The sequence below is a fragment of the Sapajus apella genome, unplaced genomic scaffold, assembly GCF_009761245.1.
Source record: "Sapajus apella isolate SASKATOON/1434 unplaced genomic scaffold, GSC_monkey_1.0 scaffold36, whole genome shotgun sequence".
Taxonomy (NCBI): Eukaryota; Metazoa; Chordata; class Mammalia; order Primates; family Cebidae; genus Sapajus; species Sapajus apella.
This window is the reverse complement of record NW_022436976.1, coordinates 33,216,680-33,231,309: the sequence shown is the minus strand read 5'-3', so window position 1 is coordinate 33,231,309 and position 14,630 is coordinate 33,216,680. Positions and strand designations below refer to the sequence as shown.

General features: G+C 41.0%; 1 protein-coding gene across 9 annotated transcripts in view; it reads right to left on the bottom strand.

Annotated features, from left to right (window-relative positions):
* The window catches only part of TUT4 (terminal uridylyl transferase 4), a 135,606-nt gene extending 123,775 nt beyond the window's left edge, over positions 1-11,831 (bottom strand). For all 9 annotated transcript variants that reach the window (XM_032296999.1, XM_032296995.1, XM_032297000.1 and 6 more), the window contains exons 1-2: positions 11,782-11,831; positions 11,282-11,441 (exon numbers count right to left, since the gene is read on the bottom strand). The gene's annotated coding sequence lies outside the window, so the exon portion shown is untranslated. The remainder of the gene's footprint in view (positions 1-11,281; positions 11,442-11,781) is intronic.
* Positions 11,832-14,630: the final 2,799 nt, after the last annotated feature.

Genomic DNA, 14,630 nt, shown 5'->3' with positions numbered 1-14,630 from the left:
CAGGAGTAGATCTTCATAATCTTGGATCAACAATGACTTTTTAGGTATGACACTTAAAGCAGAGAAAATAAAGAAAAGAGATAAATGGGACTTCATCAAATTTAAAACTTTTGCATTTTAATGAGTATACTCAAGAAAATGAAAAAACAATATGGCAGCTCCTCAAAAAATTAAACATAGAATGATCCAACAATTCCAATTCTGAGTATATACCCAAATAACTGAAAGCAGAAACAGATATTTGAACATCAACGTTCAAAGAAGCATTATTCACAATAGCCAAAATGTGAAGGCAGCCCAAGTATGCACCAACAAATGAATGGATAAACAAAATGTGGGACATATATATAATGAGCTACTACTCAACCTTAAAAAGGTAGAAAATTCTAGGCCGGGCGCGGTGGCTCACGCCTGTAATCCCAGCACTTTGGGAGGCCGAGGCGGGTGGATCACAAGGTCAAGAGATCGAGACCATCCTGGTCAACACGGTGAAACCCCGTCTCTACTAAAAATACAAAAAATTAGCTGGGCATGGTGGTGCGTGCCTGTAATCCCAGCTACTCAGGAGGTTGAGGCAGGAGAATTGCCTGAACCCAGGAGGCGGAGGTTGCGGTGAGCCGAGATCGCGCCATTGCACTCCAGCCTGGGTAACAAGAGCGAAACTCCGTCTCAAAAAAAAAAGAAAAAAAAGGTAGAAAATTCTGACACATGCTATGACATGGATAAACTCTGAAGACATTAAGCTATATGAAATAAGCCAGTCACAAAATAACAAATATTGTATGATTCCACTTACATGCAGTACCTAGAGTAGTCAAAATCATACAGAAATAAAGTAGAATAGTGGTTGTTAGAGGGTAGGAAGCAAGGGAAATGAGAATCTATTGTTTAATGGGTACAGAGTTTCGGCTTGGGAAAATGAAAATGTTCTGGAAATGGATGGTGGTGATAGTTGCGCAATAGTGTAAATATATTTAATGTCACTGAATGTATGCTTAAAATGAAAAAAATATTAATGAACATTCATGCAAAAATCCACAACAGATTACTAGCAAACTGAATTCAGCAGCCCAGTCAAAGGATTATATACCACGACCAGATGGGATTTATTCCTGGAATGCAAGGGTGGTTCAACATATGAAAACAGACCAATGTAACAAACCATATTAACCAAACAAAAAGAAAAACCACATGATCATCTCAATTGATGCAGAAAAAGGATCTGACAAAATTCAATACCCTTTCATGATAAAAACACTCAACAATCTAGGACTAGAAAAAAACTGCTTCAATATAATAAAAGCTATCTAAGAAAAACCTACAGTAGATGTCAAACTCAATGGTAAAAAATGAAAACCTTTTCCTCTGATAACGGACAAGGGAAGGATGTCTGCTTTTACCATTTCTACTCAACCCAGTACTGGAAATTCTAGCCAGAGAAATTAGGCAAAAGAAATAAAAGGCATCTAAATTGGAAAGGAAGAAGTAAAATGATCTGTTTGCAAATAATATTTTATATGTAGAAAACCCTAAAGATTACACACACACACACACACACACACACACACACACACACACTCTCTCTCTCTCTCTCTCTCTCTCTCTTTCTCTCTCTCTCCAACTAACAAATGAATTCAGCAAAGTAGCAGGATACAAAGTCAATGCACAAAAAACCAGCTGCATTTCTAAACACAATAAATAATCTAAAGGGAAATTTTTTAAATTCCATTTACAATACCATCAAAAACAATAAAGTACTAAGGAATTACATAACCAAAGAAGTGAAAGACACGTACAATGAAAACTACAAAACAATGGTGAAAGAAATTTAGAAATATATCAACAGAAACATTCTATGTTCATAGACCAAAAGACTTAATTTTTTTTTTTTTTTTTTTTTTTGAGGCAGAGTCTCACTCTATCTTCCAGGCTGGAGTGCAATGGTACGGTCTCAGCTCACTGCAACCGCCACCTCCCAGGTTCAAGTGATTCTCTTGCCTCAGCCTCCAGAGTAGCTGGGGTTACAGGCACCTGCCACCACGCCCAGCTAATTTTTGTATTTTTAGTAAAGACATGGTTTCACCATGCTGGCCAGGCTGATCTCGAACTCCTGACCTCAGGTGATCCACCTACCTCGGCCTCCCAAAGTGCTGGGATTACAGGCTTCAGCCACCATGCCTGGCCTTAATATTGTTAAAATTTAAAGATATAAGGCAATCCCTATCAAAATCCCAGTGACATTTTTTGCAGAAATACCAAAATCAATCCTAAAATTCACGTGGAATCTCAAGGGACCCCAAATAGCCAAAAGAGTCTTGACAAAGCAAAGCAAAGCTGGAGGACTCATACTTCCTCGTTGCAAAACTTACTACAAAGCTACAGTAATCAAAATAGTAATGATATTAGCATAAATACAGACATACAGACCAATGGAATCACACAGACCAGAAATAAACCCTCACATATGTGGTGAAATAATTTTTTGACAAGGATGACAAAGCCATTCAATAGGAAAAGGACAGTCTTTTCAACAAATGGTGCTGGGAAAACTGGTTATTCATCTACAAATGAATTTTGACCATAAACAGAAATTAACTCAAAATGGGTCAGACCTAAGAAACCTAAACTTGTAACTTAAAACCATAACTAAAAAACATAAACCTGTAAAACTCTTAGAAGAAAACAGAAGCTTCATGACATTGGATTTGGCAACTATTTATTATGACACCAAAGGCATGGGCAACAAAAGAAAAAATAGACAAATTAGACTGGCTGAAAATTTAAAACTTTTGTTAATCAAAAGACACTATCAATAGAGTAAAATGCTGGCCAGACCAGGCATGGTGGCTCACCTGAGGCCAAGAGTTCCAAGGCCAGCCTCTGCAACATAGTGAGACTCTGTCTCTACAATAATCGTAAAATTTTAGTGTTGTGGTAACATGTGTCTATAGCCCCAGCTACTTCCAAAGGCTGAGGTGGGATGATCTTTTGACCCCAGGAAGGTCAAGTCTGCAGTGAGCCGTGATTGCACCACTGCACCCCAGCCTAGGGGACAGAGTGAGACTTTGTCTCTTAAAAAAAAACAGAAAAGAAACAGAGTGAAGGCCCGGTGTGATGGTTCACAGCTCAAATCCCAGCACTTTGGGAGGCCAAAGTGTGTAGGAGGTTGCTGTGAGCTGAGATCATGCCAGTGCACTCCAGCCTGGGCTACAGAGCAAGACTCCATCTCAAAAAAAAAAAAAAGGTAACCCACCGAACAGAATGGAAGAAAACGTTTATAAATCCTGTATCTGATAAGAGACTAATATCCAGAATATAGAGCAACTCCAAAAACTGAACAACAAAAAACAACCTGATTCAAAAATGGGTAAAGGGCTTGCACAGGCATTTCTCCAAAGAAGATATACAAATGGCCATAAGCAAATGAAAAGATGCTGATTATCACTAATTTGGGAAAAGCAAATCAAAACTCCAATGACATACCAACTCACAACCATTAGGACAGGGCTACTATTAAATAAATAGAAAACAACAAGTGTTGGCAAGGTTATGGAAATATGAGAACCTATGTGCACTGTTGGTAGGAATGTAAAATGGTACTGCCATTATGAAAAACAACACAGCAGTTCCTCAAAAAATTAAAAATATACTCAATGATCCTAAGGTGTCAAAATATAGTAAAAAAAAAAAAAAAAAAAATAGACCGGGTGCAATGGCTCATGCCTATAATCCCAGCAGTTTGGGAGGCTGAAGCAGGCAGATCACTCGAGCTCTAGAGTTCAAGAGCGGCCTGGGCAATATGGTGAAAACTGCATCTCTACAGAAATACCAAAAAAAAAAAAAGCCTAGCCAGGTGTGGTTGCAAGCGCCCATAGTCCCTGCTACTCAGGAGGCTAAGGTGGGAGGATGGCTTAAGGTGGGAGGCAGAGGCTGCAGTGCCATGCTACTGCACTCCACCTTGGGAGACAGAGCCAGATCTTAGAGGGGGGGGGAGGGAGGAGGGAGGAGGAGGAGGGGGGGAGGAGGGAAAGAAGGAAGAAGAAAGAAGAAGGAAGAAAGAAGAAGAAGGAAAACTACCATATGATCCAATAATTACACTTATGGGTATATACCAAAAAAACTAAAAGCAAGCTCTCTAAGAGATATGTACACTCATGTTCATAATAGCATCATTCACAATAGCTAAAACATGGAAATAATGTAAGTATCTACTCATAGACAAAGGGATAAGCAAAATGTGGTATATCCATATAATGGAATATTATTTGGCCTTAAAAAAGAAGGAAATTCTGCAATGTGCCACACATTAACAAACCTTGAGAACATTATGCTAAATAAAATAGGCCACAAGACAAATGCTGTATGATTCAAATTATATGAACTGAATTTAGAAAGTGGTCAAAATTGTAAAGACAGTAGAATGGTGCTTGTAAAGAGTAAGGGAAGGAGAGAATGGGAAATCATCATTTAACGGGTATAGAGTTTCAGCTTTTTTTTTTTTTTTTTTTTTTTTTTTTTTTTTTTAAAGATGGGGTTTCACCATGATGGCCAGGCTGGTCTTGAACTCCTGACCTCAGGTGATCCACCTACCTCAGCCTCCCAAAGTGCTAGGATTACAGGTGTGAGCCACCACGCCTGGCTAGAGTCTTCAGTTTTATAAGATGAAAAGTGTAACAGAGACGGACGGTGATGATGGCTGCACAACGTTATGGATGTATTTAATACCACTGAGTGACACGCTTAAAAAAAAGTTAAGATGATATGTTGTGTTATATGTATTTTACTGCAATTTTTAAAAATTGGAAACAAGGTTAAATGGTTAATTTTGTTATGTACATTTTTCCACAATGTTTAGAATCTTTTTTAAGTGAAACGGTACTCTATTTCATAAATGGACACTCTATAAAATGAGAAAGCATTTTTGTAAATCATATATCTAAAAAGGATCTAGGCTGGGTGAGATGGCTCACACCTGTAATCCTGGCACTCTGGGAACCTCAGGAAGGAGGACCATTTGAGGACGGGAGTTTGAGACCAGCCTAGGCAACACAGTGAGACCCTGTCTACAAAAATCAATCAACCAACCAAAAAAATTAGCTGGGCATGGTGGCGCCCACCTGTAGTCCTAGCTACTCAAGTGGCTAAGGAAAGAGGATCTCTTGAGGCCTGGGAGGTGGAGGCCAAAAGGTAGAGGCTGCAGTGAGTTGTGTTTGTGCCACTGCACTCCAGCCTTGGTGATAGAGCAAGACTGTCTCAGAAAAAAAAAGTAGGGGGCATCTAGTATTCAGAATATATTAAGAGCTCTTAAAACTCAACAATTTTTTTTTAAAAAACAGGTAAAGGATTTGAATGGGTATCTTTCCAAAGGAGACAGACAAACGCACAATAGGCACATGAAGAGGTGCTCAACATCTCATCAATCATTAGGGAATTGCAAATCAAACCCACAATGAGGTAGTGAGGTAGTAGGTCAAGTGTCACCTACTAGATGATGGTGAGGATGTGGAGAAATTGGAACCTTCCATACATTGCCACTGGGAATGTAAAATTGTACAACTCTGGAAAGCAGTCTGGCAGTTCCTCATAAAGTAAAACATAAAGTTAATCATAAAGTTAAACATAAAGTTTATCAAAATACCCAGCAACTACAACTTGAGTATATACCCAAGAAAAATGAAAATGCACATCCACAGAAAAACTTTTATACAATGTTCACAGCAGCATTATTCATTACAGGCAAAGAGTGGAAGTAACTTTTTGCCTATAATGAATACAAAAATGTCCATCAAATGATGAACGGTTAAACAAAACATGGTATCTCCATAGAAGGTAATACTACTCAGCCATAAAAAAAAAAGCTAATACATGCTACCTTGAAAACATTGTTTAGTGAAAGAAGACAGGCACAAAAAGCTACATAATGCATAATTCCTTGTATATGTAATGTCCATAATTTCTAGAGATATAGCTTAGTGGTTGCCAAAGGCTTGGAGAAGGAAGGAATGGAGAGTAATTGTTAATGGGAACTGGGTTTCACTATGGGATAACAATATTCCAGAATTAAATAGTCATAGTTACACAGTTACATAACCTTCTAAATATACTAAAAGTCACTGAATTGTATCTTTTATAAGTGTGAATTTTATGGTATTGTAAATTATAGCTCAAAGAGAAAAGGGAAAAAATAATACACTATTACACATTACATTAGCCATCAAAGCAATAAAGTTTTAACATATCACTCCAGACCAGAAAATAAAGGAAAAGACAGATTCTGTCTTAATATTACCATGAAAACAGTTTGACTCAGAGACACTGCCCGTCCAAAACGTCCCCAAACATAGTCTGAATACCATTGGCCTAGAGGAATACTTAGCACATGACTAGCATTTAATGAACACTTAATGACTGGTCAATTAAATTATTTAAACTACAGTGGCAAATATTTAATAATTAGATTATTAAACTACACACTGACAAAATGCAATCAGGTTTAGTAATTCTTTATCATTCACACTTTGCATACTTGCAAAATATTTTTGAAACCTATGTGACTATAGAATTTAACACTTTGAACACAAAATTTTGACACCCTAAGCTTAAAGGTACAACACAGTATAGTGGCGAAGAGCTGTGACTCTAGACTCAGATACTTTGAGCTTAAATCCTGACTGCAGCAAACTAGCTATAAGATCTTGTCCAAGGTGCTCAATCCTCCAACACGGACTTTCCCCCATCTGTAAATGAGGATAACATAAGAAAGGTTGTTTTGAGGACTAAGTTAACACTTCAAAGATCTTGAAAAAGAAATTAGCATGTAGTAACTATGCGGTAAGTTATTATCATTGTAAATCAAATATCCACTTAAAGCAATCAGATTGTTGTGTGATTAACAAACATACCTATTTCTTTTAGAAAGTACAAGGTGCGGCCAGGCGAGGTGGCTCAGGCCTTTAATTCCAGCACTTTGGGACGCCGAGGCGGGCAGATCACCTGAGGTCAGGAGTTTGAGACTAGCCTGACCAACATGGAGAAACTCCAACTCCACTAAACGTGCAAAATTAGTCCAGCGTGGTGGCGCATGCCTGTAATCCCAGCTATTTGGGAGGCTGAGGCAGGAGAATCGCTTGCACCTGGGAGCTGTAGGTTACAGGTGAGCCAAGATTGCACCACTGCACTCCAGCGCTTCAACCTGGGCAACAAGAGCAAAAATCCCATCTCAAAAAAAAAAAAAAAAAGCATTGAAAGTACAAGATTCTTTATATAAAGATTAGACTTTGCCCATCTATACTGGTGAACGTCAAACCTGCATGAATAGTTTCTCCTTGCAGCCCACGCTGTCTTAACCTACAACTTTTTACTGCTAAACTAGAAAATAGTCAACTAATCCAAACAAACAAGTGAAAAAACTTCCTAAGTAGTGTAACAAGGTGATTTCCCCCAGAGGTGTTTTTATCTCAAGAGAATTTCCTAAAAAAGTAAAAGTTCTTGAACAGTAAGATTTAGACAACAGAATCCTCAAGATAAAAGTCTAGAATACAGGCAGAGGAGAGAAGAGTGGTATGAAAAAGAAGGCTTGCCTATCCACTAAAAACAGGTAGACTGTTGGCAAGAAGCCAAGGAGAAAGAAATACAAGACTTAGAGTCCAAAAACACAGTTCTAATCACAGTTCAACCACTACCTCACTTGATGATCTCACAAGATAAAAATGCAAACACCTTAATATAACATACATGGTCCCACACAATTTCCTACTTCCAATCATTTATCTCACCATTCTATCCATATCAATTCCTACCACACTGAATTTCTCACTCTCCCTCACTCTCCAAGGCTCATAACAATTTATCATCTTTGCATGTTATTCCCTAGGTCTGGAAAGACCTCCAGTCTATCCTCCTCTCCAACCAGCAAACTCCTACCCACCCTTGAAGAGATAGCTTCTTCCTTCTCAACTCCCACAATCTAGTGTGTTGTAATTTACTGTATTATATGTAGACTGATACAAATGCAAATGTTTGATGAAATGGATGTTTAAATGAATGAATGACCAATCTGAGGCAGTTTCCCATTCTAAATAATTGAGAAAATAATACATCTGAAAAGCAACATCACATATACATTAGGAAGAGAGATCTGCTTTGAAATCTAATTCTATGATCTTCAGCAAATTACTAACCTCTGTGAGTCAGATTCCTTGCCTATAAACAGGTTTCAAAGGGTTGTTATACTGAACAAGTTAAAAAAAAAAAAAATGCATAAACAGTCTAGCACAGTGCCTGGAACAAAACAGCCACGCTAAAAAATTTTGGTTCCCTTCTCTCTCCCCTTCTTCAACTCATTAATTACAGATATCCGATAAGATGATTTGAGATAAAAATAATTTGAACAACATAGCGCACCACACAAATTTCTCACTTAAGGGGGAAAAAATCCTAAAGTTAATCTTTGCATTTATATACCCTTACTTCTCTTTGTGTTTGTAAGAAATACTCTGGAAGAAAAGCCAGAACCTGCTGTTTTCAGAGTGTGTGGTTTATTTGAATATAGTCTGTACAAAATAAAGATTTTTTTTTTTTAAGAAATACTCTGGAGAAATGCTGGTTTTTAAACATTTCCCCAAATTATGTAATTATTTAGGATTCTAGAACTAAAACAATTCGGGATCATTTGTCTTTTTTAGGTCTTTCTAGAATTCTTCTTTTTTAGAACATATTTCTATCTGCAGCAGTGGTTTTAACTGAATTTTTTAAACCTGTTTTAATCAATTTAAGTATTTGCAATTTATTTTAAAAAGGAACACCTCTCATTTGAGTTCTGTTTTGTCAAACAAAAAGTTCTGGCATCAACCTTAACAGGTAAGTATTGCTTTTTTTTTTTTTAAAAAAAAAAAAAAAAAAAAAAACAGGGTCTTACTCTGTCACCCAGACTGGAGTACAGTGGCGCAACTGTGCCTCACAGCAACCTTGAACTCTAGGGCTCACCCAGTCCTCCCACATCAGCTTCTGGGACTACAGATGCACACCACCACACCAAGCTAATTTTTTTATTTTTTACTAGGAACAAAGTCTCACTATGTTGCCCAGGCTGATACTGAACCCATAGGCTCAAGCAATCCTCTCGCCTACACTTCCCAAAGTGCTGAGATTACAACCATGAGCCACCTGGCCAGGCCCTACAAATAAGTGTTGATTATTTTGTTTCTCTGAACTAGAAGCCTTCTACAACAAATAAATTCAAACACCTTTCTTGGCCCACAGATCCCGATGTAACATTTTGTAGAGAACACAACGTGGTACTTATTTTGTATGTCAAGGTTAACTTTGAGATTAAAAAAAAAAAAAAGTTCTAATCACTTACTCTGACTAAAATGAATCCGCTGAGAACAAAAATTCTCGTTAAACAGCTTTGTTAATCAGAGAAATTTATAATTATACATTTTGATTCTAAAAGGTCTGAAATTAAAATACAGACACTGTATTGTTCTAGCTCCATCAACTAAAAATAAATGTAATTTTAGGTGTGACTCAGAATTTGTAAAATTGAACTAAACTTATATGCATGACAATATCTTGTTAATTTATCTGTATTACTAACAACTTGGCTTACGACAATGAAAAGATTTTAAATTTCCTTTCTATATTTAAATGTTTGCTGGATTTAAAACATCAAATGTCATTGACTTTCACTTCCATCTCTGAATTATTTCAAGAAAACTTCGTTTTTCAATTTCCACACTAGCCAAGTGAAAAACTGCAAGCAGCAGGAAAATTTATCTAAAAGAGTTTTAAAAGTAAGTTTTAAAATTTATATTAAATATATTTTTAAAGCATAAAATGACTTAAAATTCTTATCTTCCTCAAAGTATATGGTTTCTAAGAAGCACTCTTAAAAAATGTTTATAAAAGCAACATAGCACACTAGACACTAATAAGTTAATTATCTTAAGCACAGCTTTTTAATCGAATCGATATTTCATAATTTTACAAGTTGTGACTAATCAGTACTACGATGCCCTGTAATGACATACATGAGTTCTGAGCCTAAAGAAAATTTCAGCACACATACACACACACAAAGTCAGCTTTTCTTTTTAAATCATCCCACAATTCAACACCTCTGTATGGCATTCTCTCTAAATTATCATATCCGGTTGGGATTATCCAATTTTATTAGCCAACAGTTCTCACTACTTTGAAAACACAAACAGGATATGTTCTGTTTCATCAAGTCCACAAACATTTCACTGCTACAAGACTGGACGGAAAAAAATCTTTGGAAATAAAAGATAATATGATCCATTAGAGCTAATTACTAAATGCATGCCAACAATACACAATTCGAATTGCAGTCCTGGGCACAATTTATTATCATGAAAGGGCAGGTCAAATGTGTTTTATCAAAACGAAGAAGCAGATATACCGAATCTAAGATCTCACACAAAATTCATCTAAGACTTGGTAATCTTCTGAAAAGAAAATATTTAATCAACGTTGTTCATATAACAGTAATTCATCCCATTCAAATATGACTAGAAATCCCGCTGGTGTGTTTCTTTCAGGTCAAAACATCGAATTCTTTCGCAATCCAGATACCAACAGGATCTGAAACCCTTCGCAGAGGCGTGCAACACACTAGGAGAGCGCAGTCTGTTTACAAATACGAATCTCAGTTACCCACGTCAAAACCGCGCATTACCACCTTTCGACGGGGGGGCGGGGGAGAGGCAAGGCGGGCTTGCAAGAAACAAAATCCACACAGACACCTCTGCCTTCCCCCTACAAGGACGAGCGCCGGGGAAACGTTCAGTATGTATTATATGAGTGTGTACATTTATATACATTGTATAGTCACCTATATCTAAGCAAGGATAAAAGAAAAGGTACACATGACAGAGAATCGTCACTGGACCCAAGAGAAATGTTCAAACCAATCCCGTTAACTCAAAATCCGTCCCCGCTGGTCTACAACAGGTTTTGGTCCGGGACGGGGAGCCCTAGCCACAGTGTGGAGTTCGTCCCCAAAGCGCCCCAATGCCCTCCTCAGGCCGCCCAGGCCGCCGTCCCTACCTCCCTTATCTCAGCCTTCCCCTGGGACACCCGAAGCCCGTTCCAGGAAAGAAAGAAGTGTCAGGCCCCAAGGGGACGGCTGAGACGCTCTCAGGCCGGGCCCCCGACACCTGCGAGGCTCGGCACCTGAGGAGGGCGAAGCGGGGGCCGCCGGCCTTCCCGAGCACACCCCCTCGGCACCGGGCGCAGCGCCGCAGCCGGAACCTCGTACCTGCGAGGCCCGCGAGCTACAGGCGCGCGCGACGCCTCCTCATCTCAGTGGCTCCCGCTCTCCCTCCGCCTCCTGCTGCCGCCGCCGTCGCCGCTGCCGCCGCTGGAGGCCGAGACACGACGAGCTCAGGACTCCACCGCCATGTCCGCCGCGCCGCGAACTGCATTGTGGGGGGGAAGGGATGGGGAGGGGGAAGAGGAGGGAGAGGGAGAGGGAGAGAAAAAGGAGGACCCGCTGAGGGGAGGGGGCGAGAGAGAGGGGCAGCCTGGGGAGAGGGGGAGGAGAGGACGGAGCTTGGAATGGGGTCCAGGCCTGGGAGGGGAGGAGCTACCCGCTGAGGAAAGGGTTCTGGAGTGTCCCCTCCCTTCGTTTCGGGGGCCCCCCCAAGGCACCGTTTACACCGGGGCGGGGGAGGAGAAACAGCACTGGGGGGAGGGGGCGCTTGGTGGCCGCGAAGAAACAATGGGGAGAGGGCCGAGGTGGGAGGACCGCGCACTCACACCGACGCGGAGGGAAGGGAGAGCGCGCGAGACACTCGTTAGCTCGCGAGGAGGGGGCGGGCCCCCCTGGCGGAGAAGGAGGGAGCCACCGGGGGCTCCCGGGCAGGGGCGGGGCCACCGAGCGGAGGTCGCGAGGTCCCACAGCCCGCCCGGGCGTCGCGGGTAGCCGCGCGGATTTGCCTGCTTGCCTTGAAAGGCTGGGGGTGGCCGGCACCCCCGCTCCGCCTCCTTCAGGTTCTGGGGCTCTGCGGAGGCCCCGGGGCTGGAAGCGGAGCCCGAGAGCTGCCTCAGCGCCTCGCTCCCCAGGCTACTCCCCCTGGGGAGGAAGGCCGGCCTGGGATGGGTACCCTCTGACCTGGCACTGGAACTGGGCCCGGCCAGAGCCTCGGCGGAACTTCGGCCTCCCGCGCGGGCTTCGGAGCAGCGGCAGGGAGCGGGACCGAGGAAGCCCCCGGAGTCGACCCCCACCCATCCACCACGGCCTCCAGCCGACCACAGCTGGGTATTTTTTACTTTTAAAAGGCAGCCACTTCGGGAATTAAGGAGCTCAAAAGAGAAATCTCGGGAGCACTCCTCCTCCCACCCCCAAAAGAGATTTTAGAAATCATTTCTTTAGTTGCAGGCGGGCATAAAACCAACTACCACCAATGCGCCCCCTCCTCCCCTTGCTTTTAACATATTACATTCCTTTACATAATTTTTAAAGTCACGGGCAGAGCAGACTTAGGGTTTTGTTAGTTTGGGTTCTTTTTTTTTCTAAAGACCCCAGCGTCAGATTATTCAGCCAACCTCTGACCTCAAAACTGGACACAGCAAACAACCTGTGTTCTGTTCCCAGCCCGTTGAGTTTGACACATGCTAGGAAGGAAAAAGGTTTGACAAGAGTGGACGTAGGGTTGAAGGGAAGATGCTAAATCTTAAGTATTTACAAGATAGTGCCTTATAAATTTTCTTATAATGTGACTCAGGCTGGAAGTGGTTAGAGGTTGCAGAGGGACGCTACGCTTAACGATACTGTTGCTCCCATTTACAGATGAAAAAACTAGGATTCAGCGTTAGTGCATTTTACCCCTATCTGGCTGATGCTACAAGGCCGAAGTATAATGGATAGAGGACTGGATTTCAAATCAAGAGAGCCCTACCTGGTTTTGGCATGTATCAACATGATGCCTTTAAGCAAATGTACCCTCTGAGTTTCCTCATCTGCAAATTGTTAATCTGTATCCCTGCTTCACTTGACTAGCTTAAAAACAAAAAAAAAAATCGCTACTTCAACGGGCTGATGTAAGGAACTCAGCAGGAAACAAAAGTGAAAGCCTAAAGTCTATAGAGACACTAAGAAGATACCAACATGCCCTTCAATTTAGTGATATCAATGGTGTCCTTAGAACAAGTTCAATTGAGTACACATTTCTTGGTTACTTAAGAGCAAAGCGTTGTTAGGTGCCTATGGAAACAAAGACAAACCACAGATTCCTGTTTCCAAAGTGTTCACCATTGAGCAAGGCAGGTGAGCTACAATAAAAGCAACAGGTCGTGTTAACAAAGGGCTGGGCAAATTCAGAGGACAGTGTGATAAATTACACTTTGGTGAGACTTCAGCGGAAGAAGTAGAAGCTGGACCTTGAAGATTCGCCTGCTGAATCACACATGTCTGTGATTCAGAGGACAGCATTGAGTCTGGAGTGTGCAGAAGATAATGAGACTGGAAAAGAAAGCTGAGGCCAGACTCAGAATTTCAGTGCCTCTCTGCCCTTATCCCCTCCAGATAACTATCCTCGACAACCTTTCTTATTCCCCAAGACCCAGCTCAACCTCTATCTTCTTTATTAAATCTCCCTGATTACCACCCTTCCTCTGCACTCCACTGAATGTGATCCCTCCATTCTCTGAATTTTGTGACCCCAATAGATTGTACACTTGAGCACAGATACTTAACAGATATTCTTTACGATACCTACATTCTTGTTGAGTTGGAAATTTTGGCAACTGTAATCTTGTTTATCATCACAGCTAGAGCAAGTATTGTTCTGACACAAAGAATAAGGAAATTTATGGAGTATAAGGTGTAATTCATGTCCAGGGTCATACAGTAAGTCACAGGCAGGACTAGAATACCAGCCCTGTATTCTTTCCATTGAACCACAAACAGGTTTCTGAGATATAAAATGGTAAATGTCTGACTGCTTTTTAAAAATACTCCGAGGACCTACACTTTCAAGGGAAATCTCATGATTGTGGTTAAGCCACCAGTCTGAAAGTTCTGGAAACTTAGTTTCATCCAAACCCAGGTGAAAATAACTTGCAGCGAAAATATTAATTCATTATATCTCATGAGGAATATAATTAGTGGCTCAATATTCATATTCTATTGTCTTCCTAGGTGAATAAGAAAACTTAATAACTAATAATACTGAATGAAAAGGTGACTTGGTAAGTAAAATCATGACAAGAAAGGTGCCTACTCCCAGCACTTTGGGAGGCTGAGGTGGGCAGATCACTGAGGTTGGGAGTTCAAGACCAGCCTGGCCAAAACCATGAAACCCCATCTCTACTAAAAATCCAAAAATTAGCCAGGCATGGTGGCAGGTGCCTATAATCCCAGCTACTCACTCGGGAGGCTGAGGCAGGAGAATCGCTTGAACCAGGGAGGCAGAGGTTGCAGTGAGCTGAGATCGTGCCTTAGCACTCTAGTCTGGGCGACAGAGCAAGACTCCATCTCAAAAAAGGAAAAAAAAAAAAAAAAAAAAGAAAGATGCCTAAATCTGATCAACCCGAGTTCTGCTGTTTGATCATAAAGGGTCCTGTATGCCACCGGGAAAAAAAAAGAGGAGACTTCATATTGTAGT